This window comes from Rana temporaria, chromosome 4, assembly GCF_905171775.1.
Source record: "Rana temporaria chromosome 4, aRanTem1.1, whole genome shotgun sequence".
Taxonomy (NCBI): domain Eukaryota; kingdom Metazoa; phylum Chordata; class Amphibia; order Anura; family Ranidae; genus Rana; species Rana temporaria.
In genome coordinates this window covers 119769391-119788744 of record NC_053492.1, presented here as the reverse complement: position 1 = coordinate 119788744, position 19354 = coordinate 119769391, and the positions used below count along the sequence as shown (strand labels likewise).

The 19354-nt window shown below is 43.0% G+C and overlaps 1 long non-coding RNA gene across 1 annotated transcript; it reads right to left on the bottom strand.

Moving 5' to 3' along the window:
- Positions 1 to 2110: 2110 nt before the first annotated feature.
- LOC120936519 lies at positions 2111 to 18411 on the bottom strand. Its single transcript, XR_005748612.1, has 3 exons — positions 18187 to 18411; positions 16451 to 16647; positions 2111 to 3384 (listed from the first exon to the last, which is right to left on the bottom strand). It is a non-coding gene; the product is annotated as an uncharacterized LOC120936519 (long non-coding RNA).
- Positions 18412 to 19354: the final 943 nt, after the last annotated feature.

Genomic DNA, 19354 nt, shown 5'->3' with positions numbered 1-19354 from the left:
ACAATACAAAATACCTGTATTATAACCCCAGGATCCACTGACTGCATTTGGAGTGAGAAAAACAGTACGCCACAACAACTGGATACTTAACCAGAGATATATTTTACTGTGAAATATGCAAATAAGTGATTACAGTAATTGTGCTGTCATCTCAACGTAAGACGACAGCACAATTGATTTAAACATAAGCTATTTGAAAACAGTATACATAAACATTTTATACCTGGGAGCTCCCCCTACTTTATTAGCTATGCGTGAGATCTCACTTAAAGTACTTGGTCTTGGATCTTCTTTTCTTCGCTAGCTAAAGTGATTTGTAATCCACAGTTTTGATGAGTCAAATTGAAGTGAAAATGCTCCTGGTGTAACTGCAACAACTATTTTAAAATCGCTTGAAACGTCAAATTAGATAGGCCTCAAGCCTTCTCAGTTTCAGTTCCTCTGTGGAACTATAAATCCCAGTGAGGCCTGTATATGAGTCTAACTGCGTGTAAACTTAGCAAACTGTGGGTCGTGACCCGCTCACCCACTGGATCGGAGCTCCGGGTAGTAACTTTTGTTCAGGGTCCTGTGACTGCAACTTGCTTCTCCGTCAGCTCTGCTGGATGGATCCGGTTCTCCCATGCTCGGATGAGTGTCTCTCGGTCTCTGCAATCCGGCCACTGTCCTCTAGCTCTCCAAGCTCAGCCTTCGCTCCCCAGCAGCTCGGCATCAGCATCCAGAAGCCTTTTTGTTTACACTCCTGTCTCCCCTCGTCTCCAAGGCAACCCAAAATCCTCAACCAAACATCTCTCTGCATTACCAGTATTTGGGTCACTAGATGGCTCCAAATACTTAAACATAGCAATGTCCATAGACGTTGTATTAAAGTATGCAAACACACATCAATATACAAGAATGTCAGCGCTACAGTAGTTTGGGACTTTACCTGATTTTGTGACCTTGTTGCATGTGCACTATAGAGTGCTGGCATTTAAAATGTGCACACCTATGCTGCTTCTCCAATGCTATTAAAGGGGTTGTAAAGGTTAATTTTTTTTTTTTTAAATAACAAACATGTTTTACTTACCTCCACTGTGCAGCTCGTGGCCCCGATCCTGGTCTTATGGGGTCCCTCGGCGACTGTCTCTGCTCCTCCGGCATCAGCTAACCCCCTTAATGGGAAGCTCTCTCCCAAGGGGGTTAGCTTGCAGGCGCGCTCCCGTGATACAGCCAGTGGCTATAGCCACCGACTGTATCACTCGGCCCCGCCATATCATTGGTTTAATTAACAGCAGCGGGACCCAATGACTGCGCTGCTATCAATTATCCAATGAATGCGCCAAAAAGCCCGGTCAAGAAGCCTGCTCGTTCACGATGCGGGACTTTCGAGGGCTCAGGTAAGTAAACAGGGGGCTGGGGGGCCGGCAAACATCATATTTTTTCAGGTGAACAAACATGAACCTTTACAGCCCCTTTAACTAATGTCTAAACCAGCCACACTCAGAAGTGGCATGGGCTTATCACAAAGGGCTTATCACTAAAAATGGGCTTGGCATTGTAAATTCTGACGCTCTCATTTTCTTTTTTAACCACTTGCCTACAGGGCACTTTCACCCCCTTCCTGCCCAGGCCATTTTTCAGCTTTTAGCGCTGTCAAACTTTGAATGACAATTGTGTTGTCGTGCAAGGCTGTACCCAAATGAAATGTTTATAATTTTTTTCCCCACAAATAGAGCTTTATTTTGGTGGTATTTGATCACCTCTGCGGTCTTTATTAATTGCGCTATAAACAAAAGAAGGACAAGTTTGAAAAAAAAACACAATATTTTTAAAAAGTTTCTATAATAAATATCCAATTTTGTTTTCCTCAGTTTTGGCCGATATGTGTTCTTCTACATATTTTTGGTAAAAAATCGCAATAAGCGTATATTGATTGGTTTGCGCAAAAGTTATAGCGGCTACAAAATAGGGGATAGGTTTAAAGCATATTTATTATTTATTTATTTTTTACTAGTAATGGCGGCGATCTGTGATTGTTATCGTGACTGCGATATTGTGGCTGACACATTGGACATTTTTGGGACCATTCACATTTATACAGCAATCCGTGCTATAAAAATGCATTGATTGCTGTATAAATATGACTGGCAGGGAAGGGGTTAACACTAGGGTACAGATGACGTCAGCACACGAAACTGGTCGAGCACAGATAGCAGAACGCCATAACACTTCCTGCTAGCATCAATGCCTTTTTAACTTTGCCAAATTGTGAGTACCCACTTTTTAAGTTTTATCAATAAACCTTTTTATAAACGATAAGACACTATTTGGGTCTTTTTTCTTCTGTACATGAGCCACACTGAAAAACAGCAGCAGCACAAGGGACGTTTTAATCGCCAGAGTGCTACACAGTGGCATAAACTGTGAAGGCTTCATACCCCAAGAGGGGGTGGAATATCCGGTGAGTGCAGGCTTTGCAGGGACACAAAGTGCAGTGACCACCTACTGAAAGAAGAGTGTTACTTTCACTGGGCACTAAGCATGCATTATATAATTCAGCACATGTGGGAACATTCAGGATTTGTGGTTTACCTGCCAACATGGACTTTTATGTGATTACAAAAGTTGTTTACAATTGATTGCATTAGCACTATTTATGCACTTTTTTGCATTGCACAAATTGATCATTTATTGTGACATTTTTCACATTGCACCATTGCACGTATGCACTTTAAAATCATTTAAATTATTTACATTTTCATATTTTTATTCCACAAGTGTCATTTTTAGTTTATTTATGGGAATGCAATAGAATAGCACGACATCTACTACTATTTTTTCCCTACACTTTTACTTCCCCAGGTGGCAGTAACAGGTAGAGGCTGCAATTCAATTAATTTTCCTTGGAACAACACACATATACATATAGCACCTGCTAGTAAACATATTCCATAGCACGGAATCATACATATCAACAAGAAAAATAAAAAACAGCATTTTATCTTGCACATGATTGGATGACAAAATCAGTAGAGCTTCTCCTCGTTCCAGATCTTCCCCTCAGATCTACAGCGGCTGAACTTTCAGTGCACTTGTAGTGCAAAGTGGATTTGCCTTTCGTAAATAACCCCCAATCTGTCAATCTGAGAAATGAGTTATATAACGATAGTAAAGCAAGGCATGCAGATGCTGATAACATTAGTGCTCAATAAGGTGCTCATGGTGGTTTTAGCTAAAGAAGAAACATAAAAGTCTGAATTAAATACTGCTTCTGAATTTCTGATAATTAACCCTATTTCTGTTCAAAATATATCCTAAGTTCGCAATTGATTTTATTATAACTGATTGGTTACTCTTTATGCCGACCAGGAACACCTTCCAAATCCAAGTTACCTCGTAAATCTGAAAAAAATGACAAGATGGGGATATCAGAGCTATCTCAAGTACAATGTAAGTAACATGAATTACTAACTAAGTAGATCGATTTGCTTATCTTCAGATGTGATATACAGTACAAGACAAAAAATACAAAGTTTTAAAAACTGAACTCTATGGACAGATGGAAGGAAAACTGTTGGTTATAACATCTAATACATTTTGCCATAGAGTGCATCCTACCAAGTCCTTCTTCAGGGGTGTAGTAGATACCTGGTAAGCGGGTGTGAATAGGTAGAAATGTACAGGAGGTGCTTTTTCCGCACACATAGGGCCAGATTCATTTAGACTTACGACTGGCATATCAGTAGATACGCCGTCGTAAGTCCGAATCCGCGCCGTCGCAACTTTAAGCGTATGCTCAAACTGAGATACACTTAAATGTTGCTAAGATACGGCCGGCAGAATTTTTCTATGCCGTCGTATCTTAACTGCCTATTTACGCTGGCCGCTAGGGGCGTGTACGCTGATTTACGCCTAGAATATGTAAATCAGCAAGATACGCCTATTCACGAACGTACGCTTGCCAGTCGCAGTAAAGATACGCCGTTTACGTAAGGCGTTTTCAGGCGTAAAGATAAACCACCAAAAACATGGCGCAGCCGTAACTTCGGCCGCAAAATCTTTCTGAATACCATACTCGCCTCTCAAAGTTACTGGCGGCGTAGCGTATTGGAGATACGCTATGCCCGCATAAAGGTATCTGAATCTAGCCCATACTATTTACATCTATGTCACTTTTTCTTTTTTTTTATTAATTCATCTTTTATTATTATTTTTTCCCATTACAATAACATTTACATTCCAAAAGAAAAACATAAATGTATACATATACAGATAATGAGAGGTAGTTCCCCATGTGTTTTCCATATTGCCTCCCTTTATTAATAGAAACAAATTAAATAAAAATGATTAATACATGGGACAGGGATGGGATGGGAGGAGGGGGATAAAGAGGATATATATAAATATATAGAGAGAGGGAGAGGGAGAGAGAGGGATAAAGTGTAATGTGAAGTACTTTGCTTACTGTCTTCCAGTGATAATATTTTATGTGTTTCTTTTTATTTAAGTATGTGTCTATCCTAAAGAAAGAAAAAGAAGGGGGAAGGGAGAAGGGAAAAAAAAGGACGTGATAAGGATAGGGGTTACTCTTCTCCTTCCCTTTGTACCCTAAGATTATCCCCTTTAACTAAATTTTTGTCATATTCGTGTGTGTCTGCCAAATTTTCCTTTTTTTTGTGTTCATATATATTGTTCAAACCTTACGTGTTTTAAATATATATATGTTAATATCGTGTCTCTCCTCTTGTCTCCACCTACTCATCCCCCCCCCCCCCAAAAAAAGGAGGGGCAATCTCTCACCATTAACACATAACATTTAATCCTATACTTAATCTTAAAATGTTGCAGTTCATTCCTCATCCATCTTCCTAATATCAGGTATCCTCTAAGACAAGGCTCAAAATTTCAAGTCCTGAGCTACTAGCCAGGCCTCAAGAGTTACTCGCCACCAGTTGCCCCACCTAATTCATACACTGCCCTGCGCCTAATTGCACCCGTAAACACGCCCTCGTAGATTATCTCATGGAATGACAATGTTTTATGCAGAATCAAGTTACAACATTAAATATTACCAACAACAACTTAAAAAAAATTGCACAGGGCACTGGGGGCAGACCAGAGGGACAGGACACTGGGGGCAGACCAGAGGGACAGGGCACTGGGGGCAGACCAGAGGGACAGGGCACTGGGGGCAGACCAGAGGGACAGGGCACTAGAACTGGGTCTCTTCCCCATTCTCTTGCTGTCTCCTCTGCAACTCCCACCCATCCTCTCTCTCTCTCCCATTCATCTCATCATCAGGAGCCTGTGTGTGCGGCTCCACGCTTGCATGTCCCCACTTCCCCCTTTTATTCAGGCTGGCAGAGAGGAGAGGAGCTGCAGCACAGTGGGAGGGAGTACTATCCAGCGCTGAGATCCACACAACTGCACAGCCATTGACACCATAGCACAGTGCACATTGACCCTGCACAGCACACATTGAGACCAGTCTGTTCACAGTGCTCAGGCTGAACTGCTGGACACTTGCATAGAGCACAAGGAGAAGAAAACTGCACAAACTAGAAGGCTGCCGCTCTCATGTCAGGGCAACTTTCAGTGAGCGCTGCACCGGAGTGGTAATTTTTGCAATCCTCCACCTCACTCATTACTTTCTGCTCTCCTGCTACATTGGTCGGGGGAGGGGGGCAGGCTCAGAGAGGTCATACTGTTAGGTCCCATGGCTTAATGAGAATTGTAAGGAGAGCACCTGTGTACTGCTCTGCCTGTGCGCGGCTCAACAGACTACTTTTCCCGAGCATGCACCTTTCCTCTTCGGCCGCCAATCTCATCGGGACTCTAAGTGTAGGCACAGATTGGAGGGAGATTGGTCATGCAGCCCTGTCATCACTCGCCCCCAGCTTAAATCTACTCGCCAAATGCTAGTAGGCGAGTGGAAATTTTGAGGGCTGCTCTAAGAGGTATCTAGACATTCGACAGAATCGGCCAATCTAGTTTTATCTCCATCTATTTCTTGGGCATGTTTTTTCCAGCCTACACATGTTTTTTTTTATTTCTCCTGTTGGTTTCTAGTCTTGTGCACCCATCTTTCCACCTCCATTATTCCATGTACTTCCCTTTTCCATTCTGCTAAGGTGAGGCACGTGACCTGTTTCCAATACCTAGGTATCAACCTCTTAGCTGCATTTAGTAGATGTGGTATAATACTATTTTATACGATTTAAAAAGTGCCATGGTGTTAACTCTATAGGTTTCTTAGTCATTTTCTTGATCCATGGGGCTATTTCTTCAAAGAATACTCTAATCTTTGGGGAAGACCACCAAAAGTAGAGGAAGGTGCCCTTTTCTTTACAACCCCTCCAACAGCGGTTATCTGCGGTTGGGTATATCTGTGCTAGTCGTGCCAGGGTCCGATACCATCTGGCCAGGAACTTGTATGACATCTCCTGGATAGATGAACTTACGGACGATGAGTGCGTTACTTCCATACATTTTTTTTTTTTAGATTTAGTAAATGTACAGCTTAGTTATTTTTCCCATTCTTGAATAAAGTAAGGGGTTGAGGTATTTTTCCACTGAGTATTAATTCATACATTTGGGACAATAAGTGATTAGGTTTTGACATCTTCTTCATACACATGTTCTCGAACACAGTTAGGGAGATTAGGGTCCTTACTTGAGGTTTGAGTTTTTTTAAGAAATCTAGCATTTGATAGTATCTCCACCCGCCATCGCCATATCCCCTTGAGATGATACCAGTTCCGCTTGAGGGATAAGAACTCCTATCGGGATGTACCTTAGGCACATTGTGTTCCCATCTGATTCCCACGGGCCCAACGCTCCCTTTTCCTCCCCAAGGGGGGAACCATGGATAACCTCCCAGTGGGGCCAGTGGAGATGTTCTAGGGGCATATTTGCCAGTTTTATTAATTCTGTCCCACATTTTGACAATCCTCTCGCCTTAGGCGGGATCCATGGTGCTCCCTCTAAGTTTCTCCCTGCCATGTTTTTCTCGATTGAGACTCATGCTTTATCCACGGAGTCATGGCACCAATTTAATATGCGTACCAGAGACATTGCTTTGTAATACAGTGTCTGTATTACAATGTCTGGTAGCCCCGTAGAATGTCATATTCTATTCTAGCATTTCCGTCCTTCCATATAAAGGATATAAATGCTTTAAGTATCTTTTTAAAGAATGTTTGGGGAAGCTGTATGGGTACAGTATACAGGACATATATTAATCTAGGTATTACATTAATTTTAAGAGTGTTTATTCTGCCAGCCCATGTTAGTGTGTGGCCTTTACATCTATTCAGATCCTCTATTATTTCCGCAACCAGGGAACTATAGTTACGTTCATATATAAGTTTTGCATCTGCAGTGATATGGACTCCCAGGTAATACAACGATTCTCGATTCCATATAAACGCATAGCTGTTTTGCAAAGATGTAGCTAGTAGTACTGGCACATGGCTAGGTAATAGCCATCTATCTATAGGTACATCTATGTCACTTACTGGGCAATGGGGTTTATTTACTAAAAGCAAATAGGCTGTTCACTTTGCAATGGAAGTTTCACTTTCCAAGGGAATTTTCCCCAAAGCTTAGTGAATGAGATGAAGCTATGTTGACTTCCATCATCTAATCATGTGCACGTGTAGCCTTCTTTTGGTTGGGAGATATGAGAAATGGTTCTCCCCAAACAGGATATTGCACTTAGCTAGGTAAATAAGAGAACTGAAACCTTTGCTAAGTGGAAAATTGGGTTTGATAATAAAGTTGGCAGTGCCTCCGCCTAGGACAGGGCCTCTGTGAACAGAGGGGATTCCCTTCCTGGTAAATGTATTCAATGAAAGTACTGGGGAGCAGGGTCACTACAGCAGCCAGCATAAGCATTAACCAAAGGTATATAGATGCACACCAGTATGGAAATAATACAAGCTTTATAGACTAATATAACTATATATACTAGTATATAATAGTACATCCACTACATCCAATGTACAACTGGGTGTTAGCAGCAAAGGCCCCAGTAAGGGTCCTGGTGGAATAGTGCACATGTACTGGGTATATATAGCAATTAAGATACATCTAGATGAATGTTGCACCAAAGCCCATTTGCATGGGCCCCTGAAGATGATCGTGATGCTGCATTTTTCTTTGTACTGGAGACCTGAAAAAAGGATCAGCAGCGATGGGGAGATCCTCAACTGTTGTCAAACAGCCTGGAACACAGCCTCTCACATGTAGAAACTGTGATGTGGCACTGGAAAGTGAACAGCTTATTTGCCTTTAGTAGATTTCCCCCATTTAGGTAGATTCAGAGAGATGGGCTTAAAGGAACACTAAAGGTTCGTTTTTTATTAGATCAATTGATTGCTGTAAGCTAGAGCATTTAAATATCACTTACCTTGTTTTTCCTTTTGACCTCCAAAATACAGTAATCCAGGTTTGAAAATGCTATTTCCTGTCTCTCCTCTTCTTGCTTTCCACCAGCATCTGAACTGTTTTGCATGGTGGAAAGCAGAATGTGCTCTCTTATCCCTCACAGGCATGGAGGCTAAGCCTAATGGGAACTGCAGTTCCCATTAGGCCGTGATGTAGCAAGAATGAATACGCGCCGCAAACCAGGAAGTCAGTGAGAATAATGATTCAGGAGTGACGGAGGTGAATAAAACAGCTCGATTTCAACAGGTATCAAACTAGTTATAATGCAAAACATTACTTTTTACTTTATCAGCTACTGTCAGACTTTAATTTAAGAGGAAAATATTTTTGTCTTTACAACCCCCTTTAACTTTGCGGCGGCGTAGCTTAGCCTGTTTAGGCTACGCCGCCGTAAGTTAGCGAGGCAAGTACTCGATTCTCAAAGTACTTGCCTGCTAAGTTACGGTGGCGTAGCCTAAAACGGGCGGGCATAAGGGCGCCTAATTCAAATGTGTCTAAGAGGGCGTGTTTTATGTTAATGGGGCTTGACCTGATGTTTTTGAAGTTTTTTTTTACTGCGCATGCGCCGTGCGCCTACATTTCCCAGTATGCATTGCGGCTACGTCCGCCGCACGGGCCTATTGATTTCGATGTGGAGGTAAACAACGTAAATCCCTATTCACGGACGACTTACTCAAACAACGTAAAAAAAAAAAATTTCGAAGCGGGAACGGCGGCCATACTTTAACATTACTATTCCATCTACAAGATGGAATAACTTTAGGCCTGATATTGCCTTACGGAAACGGCGTAAATGTACTGCGGCAGCCGGGCGTACGTTCATGAATCGGCGTATCTACTAATTTACATATTCGACGCCGACCGCAATGGAAGCGCCACCTAGCGGCCAGCCTTATTATTGCAACCTAAGATAGGACGGCGCAAGCCGTCCTATCTTAGATATGTTTAAGCGTATCTCTGTTTGAGAATACACTTAAACATAAGTCGGCGTAGATTCTGAGTTAGGTCGGCTTATCTACTGATAAGCCAGCCTAACTCTTTGTGAATCTACCTATATGTCTCTAATTTTCATTTCTCTATTTATTATTTGAATGTCCCTCACCTAAAAAAAAATGCTGGGACAGAAAATTATTTTAAGCAAAGATTAATGCCGCATACACACGACTGTATTTCATGATGAGAAAAATTAAATTTTTTAAATTGGTCATTAAAAACGATCGTGTGTAGGCTCAAGAGCATTTTTTCTCGACGAGAAAAATGGGCATTAAAAATTTAGGGCCAGATTCACAAAGCACTTACGCCGACGTATCTAGAGATGCGTGGCGTAATTGAAAAATGCGCCACGCGTATTTTTGCGCCTGATCCTCAAAACGAAATACGCCTGAAAAACAGTTTTTTCCGTCCTACCTAAAATAATTACACCGGCGCTTCTTCGAGCGCAAAATACGCTAGACACACCATTGTTTTGCTAGGCAAAGATGCAAATGAGGGAGATAAGGCGATCCACAAAATTAGGTGTGTGCGGCGTAGGCTACGCCCTGTGCGCATCTGTTAGTTTCCCGGAGTAAAGTTACACTTTATAAAAGGTGCCTTAACTTTGCTCCAGCCGTGTAAAGGACAGCTAAAGCAACACCATTAAGGAAGAGCTGAGCACACACACTTGCCGGACTACAATCTGTATGCCACCATGCCAGGGGCATCCATGCTCATAACTATACTAGTGACTTTTGTAACCGAGGGTACCCCCTCTTCTGAGGGAACAGCAGCCAGGAGACGCCTCGCAGAATGCATCTTTGCACAGTAAGCACACACATTAATCATGGCACAATGAGAATGCACGCATGCACACCCACTGTGGTCCCTAGCACAGACACATCACATGCACATCTAATTGGATTGGACCCTAGAAAACCACATGGTATTAGGGAGCAGCAACGCCACGCCACAGCTCCAATTATGTCACTGTGCATTCATACACCTTTCACACGGACCTGGGATCACTTCTCCCTGGTCCTGGGGATCCCTAATCCACCAAAACTGAGGGTGACACCCTTTTTCACCAGGAATGTCACCCCCACATTCATACATCATTCACACACATAAACCAATTTAGAATCACACTAAAAATTCTGAAAAAAAAATAAAATAAAGAAAAGTACACCCAAAATCTCAATGGCGGCGGCGTGAGCTACGCCTGGGCCGGCCACGGGCACGGGCCCTCAGGGGAGACTCATGGGGGGGGCAGGGGAATGAGGAGCCTCATGGGGGTGAAGCACGGGAAGGAGAAGCCTCATGGGGGGGAAGCACGGGAAGGAGGAGCCTCATGGGGGGGGAAGCATGGGAAGGAGGAGCCTCCCCGGGTGGCTGCCCACCTGCTGGCCTGCCCTCCAAGGCCACGGCAATCCTGGTCAGGCCCAGAGTGAGGGCTGCCGTGTTGGCCTGGAGAGCCTGGGTGTTGTCCTGGACAGCCTAGGTCAGGGCAGTCACCTCAAGGGCCACGCCTGTTGTGGCGGCCTGCAGCTCACTGAAACAGTTGATGAATGCGACAGTATTTGTGCCCACGTCACTGACTGAATCCTTGATGGCGGCCAGGCTTTCCTCCATCTGGGCCAAAGTCCGGCTGACCTGACCCAGATGTTGTGTCTGACGAGCCTGGTCCCTCTGCAGATTTGCAGGCAGGAATTTGGCCACCCCCCTGGTCTTCTGGGTGGCCTTCCTGCCTGCAGTTGAGGCTTGTGGCCTGGGAGGAGGGGAGCCCCCTGGGGGGGGCCTGTTAGGGGAGGAGTGGGAGGGACTACCCCTGATGGCGGCCTGACTGCCTCCAGCTGAGGCTTGTGGCCTGGGAGGAGGGGAGCCCCCTGGGGGGGCAGCCCTGTTCGGGGAGGAGTGGGAGGGACTACCCCTGATGGTGGCCTGACTGCTGTCAGGCGCAAGGGAATCCTGATCCCAACACAGCCTCACTTCTCGGGCAATCTCCATCCGGTCATCCTCATCCTTCTCCCCCTGAACCTCCTCATGAGGGGAGTTGTGGCCACTCCCCTGCCCTGGGGACTCCGGACTTTCATTCATTCATTCATTCATATATATATATATATATATATTTATACAGTCATGGCCAAAATTGTTGGCACCCCAGAAGTTTTTTTCCAGAAAATCAAGTATTTCTCACAGAAAAGTATTGCAGTAACACGTGTTTTGCTATACACATATTTATCCCCTTTGTGTGTATTGGAACAAAACGAAAAAATGGAGGGAAAAAAGCAAATTGGACATAATGTCACACAAAACTCCAAAAATGGGCTGGTCAAAATTCTTGGCACCCTTTCAAAATTGTGGATAAATAAGATTGTTTCAAGCATGTGATGCTCCTTTAAACTCACCTGGGGCAAGTAACAGGTGTGGGCAATATAAAAATCACACCTAAAAGCAGATAAAAAGGAGAGAAGTTTACTTAGTCTTTGCATTGTGTGTCTGTGTGTGCCTCACTAAGCATGGACAACAGAAAGAGGAGAAGAGAACTGTCTGAGGACTTGATAACCAAAATTGTGTAAAAATATCAACAATCTCAAGGTTACAAGTCCATCTCCAGAGATCTAGATTTGCCTTTGTCCACAGTGCACAACATTATCAAGAAGTTTGCAACCCATGGCACTGTAGCTAATCTCTCTGGGCGTGGACGGAAGAGAAAAATTGATGAAAGGTTGCAACGCAGGATAGTCCAGATGGTGGATAAGCAGCCCCAAACAAGTTCCAAGGAAATTCAAGCTGTCCTGCAGGCTCAGGGAGCATCAGTGTCAGCGCCAACTATCCGCCGATATTTAAATGAAATGAAACGCTACAAATAAGACTACAGTTTGCCAAAATGTACATGAGTAAGCCAAAATCCTTCTGGGAAAACGTCTTGTGGACAGATGAGACCAAGATAGAGCTTTTTGGTAAAGCACATCATTCTACTGTTTACCGAAAACAGAATGAGGCCTACAAAGAAAAGAACACAGTACCTACAGTAAAATATGGTGGAGGTTCAATGATGTTTTGGGGTTGTTTTGCTGCCTCTGGCACTGGGTGCCTTGAATGTGTGCAAGTCATCATGAAATCTGAGGATTACCAAAGGATTCTGGATCACACTGTACAGCCCAGTGTCAGAAAGCTGGGTTTGCGTTCGAGATCTTGGGTCTTCCAGCAGGACAATGACCCCAAACATACGTCAAAAAGCACACAGAAATGGATGGCAACAAAGCGCTGGAGAGTTCTAAAGTGTCCAGCATGGAGTCCAGATCTAAATCCCATTGAACACCTGTGGAGAGATCTTAAAATTGCTGTTGGGAAAAAGGGCCCTTCCAAAAAGAGAGACCTGGAGCACTTTGCAAAGGAAGAGTGGTCCAAAATCCTGGGTGAGAGGTGTTAGAAGCTTATTGATGGTTATGGGAAGCGACTGATTTAAATTATTTTTTCCAAAGAGTGTGCAACCAAATATTAAGTTAAGGGTGCCAAGAATTTTGACCAGCCAATTTTTGGAGTTTTGTGTGACATTGGGCCAGATTCACATACATTTGCGGCCGTGTAACGTAACCCGTTTACGTTACACCGCCGCAAGTTTCCAGTTTTAGTGCCCGATCCACAAAGCACTTACCTGGAAACTTGCGGCGGTGTATCATAAATACGTCCGGCGCAAGGCGGGCCAATTCAAATGGGTGTGTGCCATTTAAATTAGGCGCGCTCCCGCGCCGGACCTACTGCGCATGCTCCGTTTTGCAATTCCCGTCGTGCTTTGCGCGCAGTGACGTCATTTTTTCGAACGGCGACGCGCGTAGCGTAATTCCGTATTCCGGCATGGCTTACGCAAATGACGTTCATTTTTCGACGCGGGAACGACGGCCATACTTTATACAGCAATACGATTGCTGTGTAAAGTTAAGGCAGGTCAAATAACGACTAACTTTGCGACGGGAAACTAGACTAGCGAACGCGAAAATCCGTCGTGAATCGCCTTAACTCCTAATTTGCATACCCGACGCTGGTTTACGATGCAAACTCCCCCCAGCGGCGGCCGCGGTACTGCATCCTAAGATCCGACAGTGTAAAACAATTACACCTGTCGGATCTTATGGATATCTATGCGTAACTGATTCTATGAATCAGTCGCATAGATAGAAACAGAGATACGACGGCGTATCAGGAGATACGCCGTCGTATCTCTTTTGTGAATCTGGCCCATTATGTCCAATTTTCTTTTTTTCCTCCCTTTTTTTGTTTTGTTCCAATACACACAAAGGGAATACACATGTGTATAGCAAAACATGTGTTACTGCAATACTTTTTTGTGAGAAATACTTGATTTTCTGGAAAAAGTTCTGGGGTGCCAACAATTTCGGCCATGACTGTATATATACATATATATATATATAATGTATATCATTGCTGATATATCTGAGTAATAAAACTTAATTTTTTTGTAATATTTTTTTAAAGGTAAAAGAGGACAACATAAAATTAGTGCGATATTTGACACTCTTTTTGATAAATGAATGCATCAATATCTGATTGGTTGGATGTAGTAGAAATTCTTAATGAATTCTCAAGGTGCTTTGATTCTAATTTTTCCCTTTGTGTGCTTCATCCTTGACAGTAGCTGCTCACAAATATAGGTGCTGCCGAGAACTGATGATATGAATAAGGCATGATTGTGAAGCGTGAGATATTTTTCTTCGGGAAGATAAAATTGATAAAAGTCCAGTAGAGAGACACTGTAAATTTTTTCTTCAGCTGCGTGTATTCACTAAGTGTAAACGCATTTTTTTTAACCACTTCCTACCGGACAGACGTCCATGGACGTTCTTGACTTTAAGCGGGGATATCTGAATGATGCCTGCAGCTACAGGCATCTGTCAGATATCGTCTTTTAAAGCCGGCGATTCTGAGCACCGTAAGAATGATCATAGCGGCCAGGGCAGGACTTAGGGTGGTGGGGGCCCCTGGGCTTGAGTTACTTTCGGGCCCCCACGGGACCTTTTCGCGCCCAAAAAGTTTTCTTTTAAGCGCGCCACTCTGATACCATTTGTCCGTTTGTTACATTACGGCAGTAAACAAGGCACTACATAACTGCAAATAACAATAACCAGTCAGCAAACCTCAAGATCACTGACATTTAATTTATAAAATAAATAAAAAATGTCATTGCAGGGCAGGGCCAGGTAAAAATGCTAGACCAATCAACAAACTTTAAATGAAAAATTAAAGAGGAAGTAAACTCAGCACTTCATATCAGGCTTTTCATGCCATGTAATGTGTAACATTATTTACAATATTGCCCCGTCTAACATATGTAAAAACAATTCTTACTGTGTTTAAGTCATTTTTAATAAATTCCACTTCCGGGATTAGGCTGCGCCTGCACCATCTTGTGTATTTATTGTTCTCTAGTCCCCTGTGTAAATCACGTCCGCCCTTCCTTGCTGAAATCTTGCGCATGTGTGATTGTATGTTTACCCAGTCTCTTTCTTGACCAACTTTAGTACGGCAACCAAGCGAGGAAGCTGAGAATGACTGCCAAGTCTTGCGTGTCTGCTAAGCTGTTCCGCTAAGAGCGGAACTCTCAGACACAGCATAATGTTGAAATGGGAACGGCACACACAGAGCGTGCCGTGACTCAGTGGACGGGAAGCGCATGTGGTGGAGAAATAATCAAACATTGCAGGATGAAATACAAGAAGAAGAAAAAAGTAAGGAGACTTTAACAGGCAGGGGCCCCCTATTGGGAGGGGCCCATGGGCTTGAGCCCAGTCAAGCCCAATGGTAAGTCCAGCCCTGATAGCGGCTGTTCTGCCGCTTTATCGTTCTTACAGGCGGCGAGAGGAGACGTCCCCCCTCCTCCCGTTGCCCTCCGGTGCTTCTACCAACTCACCGCTACGATAGGTGAGTTGGAGAACAGATCCCCAGATGCCTACCATAGAGATTTCCGGTTGACCACATGGTCGCCAGAGTCTCTATGATCGCTCGGAGGCCGGTCGCGATGTTATGACGTCACGCTCGGCCTCTGCATTCAAAAGAACAACCCCATATCTCACTGTAAAGAGGACCTGTCATGCTTATTCCTATTACAAGGGATGTTTACATTCCTTGTAATAGGAATAAAAGTGATCAATTTTTTTTTTAAAGTGTCAAAGCAAAAAGTTTAAAGTAAAATTAACAATAATTTTTTTTTAAAGTGCCCCTGTCCCCGGTAGCTCACGTGCAGAAGCGAACGCATACGTAAGTCCCGCCCTCATATGAAAACGATGTTCAGACCACACATGTGAGGTATTGCCGTGAACGTTAGAGTGAGAGCAATAATTCTAGCCCTAGACCTCCTCTGTAAATCAAAACATGTAACCAATAAAAAAAATTAAAGCGTCGCCCATGAGGATTTTTAAGTACTGAAGTTTGGCACCCTTCCACGAGCGTGTGCAATTTTGAAGGATGACATGTTAGGTATCTATTTACTCGGCGTAACATCATCTTTCACATTATGCAAAAAAATTGGGCTAACTTAAATGTTTTGTTATTTTTTAATTCATGAAAAAAAAAGCGTTTGAAAAATGATTGCGCAAATACCGTGCGAGGTAAAACGTTGCAATGACCGCCATTTTATTCCCTAGGGTGTCTGCTAAAAAAACATATATATATAGTGTTTGGGGGTTCTGAGTAATTTGTAGGAGAGGAGTGCCAGAACAGGCACGGTAAGGAAGTGGTTAATGAAAAAATAAATAAAAAATCAACATTACAGTTTACAATTTTGTGTTGGGCCACATGCGGCCCTTGGGCAGCAGGTTGAACACCCCTGGGTTATAGTCATATTACCATTAGTGACGTTTTATTTTGTAGAGCACCATAGAAAGTCATATAGCCATTTGATGTGGTTTAGAAGTCATGTGACTGGCAGCATAATTTTCTCATTGGAGAAAAAAAAAATCAGCAATTTATATAATATTTTCTGTTTATTTTATTAAAATTTTACCTTACATTCATTGCTCAGTCTCACCTTTAATGTAAATTTGACTTTTGGGTCATGACACCCATAGATCCTCCAAAAATCCTGACTTCATTGACTGGGGGTGAAGGGAAGCCTGTTGTTCTCACCATCAGCAAACCAGCAGTGGACAAGAAAACTAACACAGGTAACTTCAGCAGCATTTGGACTTTTTATTAGTTTAATTTGTTGATTCAAGGCTGAGCTAACTATATAAAAGATCAGCGAGGGAAAAATAAGTAGTTTATCAAGTGGTCTGGTCCAATTAGGATAATAAACAATAAATCTATATATATAAAACTCAACGTGTGTGTGTATGTATATGTATGTTCCAGCATCACGTCCAAACGGCTAAAGATATTAACATGAAACTTGGCACACATGTTACTTATATGTCAGCAACAAACATAGGATAGGTGGTTTAACCCTTACCCACCCCCATTTGCCATGGTCGGGGTTTTTCTTTAAAGTCCCATTCAACTCTATGGGAAATACATGTTACTTCATGTTCCAGCATTACGTCCAAACGGCTAAAGATATTAACATGAAACTTGGCACACATGTTACTTATATGTCAGCAACAAACATAGGATAGGTGGTTTAACCCTTACCCACCCCCATTTGCCATGGTCGGGGTTTTCCTTTAAAGTCCCATTCAACTCTATGGGAAATACATGTTACTTCATAACTTCCAAACGGCTGTAGATATTTCGATAACACTTGGTCACATGTTACTTATATGTCCACTTAAACTATAGGATAGTTAATTTACCCCTTAACTACCCCCATTTGTGAGGGTCTGGGTTTTTGTTTAAAGTCCCATGCAAATCAATAGGAAATGTATGTTCCCACATAACTTCTGTACGCCTGGAGATATTTCAATAATACCTGGTACACATATTACTTATACGCCAAATAAAAATATATGACAGTTAAATTAACCCTTACCTACACCCTTATATAAAAGATGGGTATATTTATATTACTATGATTTTCCTCCCCAAAAGGTTAAGATAGGAAGACCGGGCAACGCCGGGTATTCAGCTAGTTAACAATAAAATAAAAGAACGTTTAACAAAAATAAAGCATTATGCTGTCTTTCTATATAGTATAAAATACTAATCACAATAGTAGGATTAATATTAATAATAAATAATAGCTTTCAAATGAATTATTAAAAGTTACGTTTAAAGGACCACTAAAGGAATTTTTTTCTATTTTTTTAAAATAACAAACATGTTATACTTACCTCCACTGTGCAGCTCGTTTTGCACAGAGTGGCCCCGAACCTGGTCTTCTGGGGTCCCTCAGCAGCTGTCTCGGCTTCCCCCCGCAAGGACTCAACACCTTCATGCGAGCGAGCTTGCATGGTGTTGAGTGCTTGCGGGCGCAATGCCGTGATACAGTCGGCGGCCATAGCCGCTCACGGTATCACTCGGCTCCACCCCCCGGCGCACTGTGTCATTGGATGTGATTGACAGCAGCGCAAGCCAATGGCTGCGCTGCTTTCAATCAACCAATGAATGAGCCAGGAAGACGGCCGAGAAGCCTGCTTGTTCACGGCGCGGGACTTTCGAGGGGTCAGGTAAGTAATCGGGGGGGCTGGGGCACTAAAACTTGGATGTTTTTTCACCTTAATGCATAAAATGTATTAAGGTGAAAAAACATTTACCTTTACAACCCCTTTAACATAATTTTTAGAGGTTATTATTTGTGCAATTATTTGTGTAAACTGAAAGAAATTTCACCTGATAGCAGCCAGACCTTCAGTCATCTTTTCATCGTTCCATCTATTAAATCTTCTGCCCTTGTTGTTTTGCACATTGAAGAAAGAACATATTGCTGCTATGTTCACAGCGTGATTGCATTTTTGCACATTGTTTGGACTTGGTTGGACTGCATTTTTTATTTGCAGTTTGCACAAGTTTTTGTTTTGCACACTAAAGCCCTGTACACACTGTTATGCCCCTCACTACACGTGACTGAGGTGTATTCGGGCACACTGTTAACTCCTCTCATACCAATGCATTCCAGTAGGCGCAGAATCCTTTTGAACTTTTATTAGTACAAGATAGAGTAAAACTGTAATAGATACAAACAAATATAAATTAATAAATGATCATATAATTAGTGCCTCCCTATCTAACTATCTAGCTAGAGACACAAATGGTGAACATACCCCAGATGGATCTGGATGGGTAGCGTAGAACAGAACTCGGCAGTCCATCTGCTTGCTTCCAGAGTGAAAAAGGAAAAGGCCTGAAGAGGAAGATGCAAGGCATGCTGGGAATGAAACACGGAGGCTTGCATGGGCCAAACCTAACCAGCTATTCTAACTGACTGCTTTGGAACATAAATAGTGCAGTTAAACAAAATGGCCATTAGATGGCAGCGTAGATTTAATTTAGTTAAATCAAAGTCAATGTAAAGATTATAAGCCTTGTTAACCACTTCCTGACCGCCTCATGTAGATATACGTCGGCAGAATGGCACGGACAGGCACATCAACGTACCTGTACGTGCCTGCCTAGACGTGGGTCGGGGGTCCGATCGGGACCCCCCCCGCTACACGCGGCGGTCGGGTTCCCTCGGGGAGCGATCCGGGACGACGGCGCGGCTATTTGTTTATAGCCGCTCCGTCGCGATCGCTCCCCGGAGCTGAAGAACGGGGAGAGCCGTATGTAAACACGGCTTCCCCGTGCTTCACTATGGCGCTGCATCGATCGAGTGATCCCTTTTATAGGGGAGACTCGATCGATGACGTCATTCCTACAGCCACACCCCCCTACAGTTGTAAACACACACTAAGTGTACACTAAATCCTACAGCGCCACCTGTGGTTAACTCCCAAACTGCAACTGTCATTTTCACAATAAAGAATGCAATTTAAATGCATTTTTTGCTGTGAAAAAGACA